Source organism: Cupressus sempervirens, chromosome 11 (assembly GCF_028749045.1).
Source record: "Cupressus sempervirens isolate cs-2001-9-10 chromosome 11, ASM2874904v1, whole genome shotgun sequence".
Taxonomy (NCBI): Eukaryota; Viridiplantae; Streptophyta; class Pinopsida; order Cupressales; family Cupressaceae; genus Cupressus; species Cupressus sempervirens.
Genome location: NC_143128.1, coordinates 438921742 through 438927220, shown reverse-complemented (window position 1 = coordinate 438927220; position 5479 = coordinate 438921742).

Sequence of the window (5479 nt, the reverse complement as noted above, 5' to 3'; positions counted from 1 at the left end):
GTAACCGATCTCGCGATCACAAGAGTACCTTAAGCATTCTTGCCTAGTGATCTCCCTATGGTCGAAATCCCATAAGCAATCACACTAGGTGAAGACAAACACTACGTCTACCAAAGTTTTGTGTCCTTGGTAGCCTTGAGTTTATAGTGGGTTGGAAGAGCCAGGTAATCGGCTTGTTCCCACTTGTGTCGTTCCTCTCAGGTTGTCCGAGAGCAGGCCCTCTAAAGGATTCGAACTACACAAAGTGGATCAAATTTTGGAAGTCAAGATTTCTGGTTCACCACAAGGGTGAAGAGCATACTCTCCTATTCCAATCATTTTCTCCCAAACACGCCAAGAAGATTCAGTTACCCCTTGCTTTTGAAACCAAATGGCAAGTCAAGATTTCTGATTCACCACAAGGGTGAAGAGCATACTCTCCTATTACCAAAAGACTCCAATCACAAGTTTTATGTGCCTATGAAAAATGAACAATTATTCAATGCCACACATGAAAACAAAAAAGCAAGAAATTTTGAGTTTTTATGCTTTGGGCAGCCCTGCAAACAATGTTAGTAGCCCTTGCACATTTGAAGCTTTGACATGCGTTCTTTTTATGCAATGTTTCAATTTTTTTTTCATAAGGATGGCAACCTGTAATCAAAACTTGTTAGCACCAAAAGTTAGTATGAAATAACATAAAAATCTGCAATAAAAAGTGGTGAGTTGCCTCAAAAATTCAATTTATCTTCCAAACAAGTGCATGCAAAGAAAGTGCAAGTTAATCACAAATGCTCTCATTTTTACTCTTTAATTTTGACCTAGTCAACAAAATTGGACTTGTTTACTATGATTTTTTATCCAAAAATGAAAATGAAAAGAAGAGACCCATATTAAAAATCAGAGAGCTTTCCAAAAATGCAAGAAATTTTAAAAAATCTTTTCATTTGCGCTCTAGAGATCAATTTTTTCAAAACAGACCAAATTTATCAAATCGAGTTTTTGATCCTTAATACAACCTCAAAAATCAAAACACAAAGAAATTACCCCCCTTGAAATTCAAAAACCTTTCTGAAAATGTAAGTTTTTATGAAAAATACGCTGATTTGCGATCAGAAACGGCTTTTTATGAAAAACAAGGAAAAACTCATAACTCCCGAAAATCACGTCAAAATTCTCTAAAAATCGGATTGAAACATTTTGAGCATATACACAACTTGCAAAAAAAAATTCAGAACCAAACTCCAAGCGGTTTAAAAGATATGATCAAATCTTTAAACCAACTAAGTTTTTGGCTTTCAAACCAATTTACTTATGGGTTGGCCTTAAAACCAAAGTGATAATTCTACAAAAGAACTTGATTAGATCCAATATGTTGCTGTAAAAAATCAGAGATAAAAAATAAAAGCAAATGGAGCTAGAAACTTGATTCAAGCCCCACGGTGGGCGCCAAAAATGTACACTCGAAAGTGTCCCACTCTAAACCCTTCTATCCAAACGATTCTATGAGCTGGAATGCTTGGATGCCGGCTTAGAGCTCCCTATCCATGGAGTGCAAGAGAGTATATTTCAAGAATAAGAAAGCTCTCAGATGAGCCTTAGAGATACTCTTCTTGCTAGTAAACCATGCAATGGGAGGTTCCAAAGACAAGATGCAAGAATGCAAATGTCCCAAAGAGTTCTTCAAGAATGCAATGCAACTAAAGATTAAACTAGAATGAATATGAAAAGTGCAGCTATTCTAAGCATGGATGAGAGTGTTACAATCCAAATATTAAGCTATGTGAGATAGATTATTGCAAAATAGAAGCTAAACTAACATGCAACATGAATCTAAGCTAAAATGCTATGGTATGAGAGAATGTAGACAAGAAATAGAAGTTCTCCACAAAGCTCCAAAGAAACCTGTTAGAAAACCTGCAGCATAACAATATTCAAAATGAAGATCCTTTGAGGGGGAAAGCTCTCTCCCTTTTAAAGATGCACGGATGGTGGAGATCAAGATGAAGATGGTGGATGATCAACGGTTGAATTCAAAAATAGGAGTGATCCATGTGCACACACAAGTCAACCAATAGAATATAAGTTGACTTGTCACATAAGACAAAAAGTCTCACAAGCCTTTTCTTTTAATTGTAAAATAGAAAAAGGACTTTATGTGTGCACTTTAAGTGGGTTAGAAGAATGGGGTCTTTTATTTAATTAAAAGGGGACATGTTCTTTTAATCAAATAATGAACTTAGGATAGCATAGTCAAACTATAGGTTATAATCAAATAAATTGATTATTAGCAATTTGGCTTAGGTAAGTGATTAAATTAATTTAGCCAAAATGTTGAAAAGGGGGCTAATAGTCTAGATGACCATTTTTAGGTGATTAGAAGTAGCACTCATGTCAAAGCCTTGGTATTATCACCCAAATGTGGTAGATGCGAGGGTGGATCCAACATACTTGTATGAGATGTAGCATCATTCATTCCCAATATTCACACAACTATATGCACCACCTTCAATACTAGGACATGGAGAGGATGGTAGAGATGCAGAGGTTGAAGTGGTAGGTGCATGGAGGTTAAGAGAAAATTTCAAGAAGATAGGAGGATCCCAAGTCATAAGGGAGGAGGAGAGAGAGGGGGAGTATCCACTAAGACATAGGAAGGTAAAGAGTGTGGAGCTACAACAAGAGTAGCCTGTTAGAGGAGGTGGAGAGGAGGATATTCAAGATGTTTGGAATTGGGCCCTATAGGTAGAGTTGTAGACAATGTGGGTTTCCCTAGTTGTGCAAGATCAATAATTAATAGATGAGAAGGCATGTGGGGAGGAGCTCCATAGGGAGCAAGATGCTACTAGGCAAGAGTCAAAGCATCATGGAACATGGGCTTCTTACTAGTATGCTACCTATAGAGGTGTGGTTTTGTTAGGATAGGGACTACTAGATTACTTAGTGGGTAGGGAGATTAGAGGGTGATGTACAACCACAGACAAGGGATAAGCTCTAGCTCCATGACCATTATTGGACCAAGAGGGTGGGAGTCAGTCCTAGAGTTAGGAGTAGCCTAGGATGATGTGCTTGTGGAATTTTTGTTGTACCACATGTATTTTAGGATATTTTTTCATATTTTGGATCTCGTATTGTATATGTACCTTTGACACAAATTATATATAAGAGATACTAGATTTGATTGATGTACTTGTATATTTGTCTCATCTTTATGCTCATGTGTTTGATGTTGTCTATGGATGTTTTCAGCATTTTGAGTTTATGTTTCCATATGACATTTCAAATTTTTTCTCATGTTGATGTGCTCATGGTCCTCTCTCATGTATGGTTTAGCTCTTCTGTAATTAAAATAAGCCTTGAAAGAAGCCTTGTGGTGGTCATCAAGGGTTTCTAGCTCTTGCATCCTCATAGCCCTATAGTCTTCATCAGTTATCAAACCATTTAGGGAGACTCATAGTGAGGGAATCTCAACTTCTAAGTCTAAGATAGCCTTAGAACCATAGACTAAAGAAAAATGTGTAGTCCTTATAAGAGTATAGATGGTGGTCCTATAGGCCCATAGTGTCAGATTGATCTATAGGTACAAATATTTACATGATTTGTGAACCTTTCTATGTAGGATTTTAAGAAATTTCTTATTAGAGGCCTCAGCTTGGTTATTGCCTTGGGGATAGTATATTGAGGACCAGTGTTGTCTGATCTTGAATTTCTTACAAAGTTGTTTTAGTCCTTGTTTTTAAACTATCATCGATTATTAGTAACTATTGGGCAATCATTTTGCACAAGGTCAACGACAGGACCCCATTGCACAATTCCTCTCTTAAAAAACTAACCCTTTTTGGGATCAACTCCAAGGTTCAATATTTGTCTTGTGATGTACCAAAATCCACTCAGTTGAAGATAAATGTGATTGTTGACAAGGAGGCCTTTGCTGGTACTGATTTAAACTTGAAATGAAGTAAATCTATCTGCTATCTCAAAATCACACACAAAAGAATAATATTTTTGTATTTTTTGGTTTTTCAATGAATGCAATCTAAAAATGCAACTAAAATGAGTTCCTATCCTAAGAAGGGGTTAGAAAAGAAAATAACTAAACTAAAAGCATGAAATTGAAATCCTAAATGGACTTAAGCTACAGAAAACAACGCGTTGCGAGTTAAACTTTCAAAGAAATTGGTAGGAAACCAATGAAAACAAGAGCAACACTTCCTAGAATCCACTGATGCAATCGTTGGTGAGAAACTTTAACAATCATATGATATTTCACCTTTCATCAAATCACAAGGCCATGGAAAGTGTGCTTATGCAAGACAAAAGGTTATGCAAGCACAATTTGATGATCTCTTCTCAAGCTTGTTACGTCAGTAGAATTCATAAATCTATAGCAAACACCAGAAATAAAAGATCACACAACTAGAAATAATGCAATAAACTTTTGGCTCAATTATAATCTCATGAATAAAATTCACAAAAATATGACACATTCAAGAAAGAATCACTACACTCCAAATGTGAGCACCAAAAGCATAATTTTATTACATAATAATGGTGACCCTTGTTACATTTTACAAATGGGATATTTATAAGAAATCATCTCGTCAATTTTTTTTCAGAGTGAGAGATATCTTCATGCAATTAAATGTTTTTAAAACATTAAAACAAACTAAATATATACAAACTAAAAATTAATCTGGTGCTTAGAGGAACTCCATCCATATTTTATTTATTAATTGGATGCATGAGCCCTTTACATGTCAAAATATAGAGAAAGCATGAGAGAGAAAGTAGGAGGAATCCATTAGTCAAAGTGGAAGTGCATGGAGGCATCAAAAATAGAAGTTGGTCCTTCACTTGTTGTGTGTTGAAGTTAAACTGCTATCAGAATGCATTCTCGATGCATGGAAGGTGTTATTTTTGGAACTAGTAGTTAACTATTGGCACACTTCTAAATTGTGGAGCTGTGGACCTATGGAACTGCATGAAAATGTGAAGCTACAGACCTTGACTAGGTGAAAAACTCAAAATTTTACTGAGTATCAAAATTGAAATTTTGGCATCTGGGTTTTGTTCTTCTTCATCCCAAAGCTATGTTTAGATGTTTGCCCTTGAATTTCTCTATCATCTCAATAATTTTAGCTACATCTAGAAGATCTAAAGCCTCATATTTATTTGTTACCTTCAGTTTGTAGTTGTCCACCTCAATTTGAGTCTCTACAAAATCTCTAAGTTTGGTGTCCAACTCTAACAATGCTTACTCTATCTTGAAGGTTTGCTTGATATCTTCATCATTGGATGCTTCCTCTAATGTCTTATTGATATTATCTACTACTACCTCAACTAGCAATAGCTTCTCTCATTCTTCATCTTCAAAAATGTCCAAGCATGCATCACTATACAACTTTTTTGCTTCCAAAATTCACTCTCGAGCTTTGTCCTTGAGTCAATGGATCTCCTTGTGTAATGTTTTCATCACTTTATTACCATCTGCTATCATCTC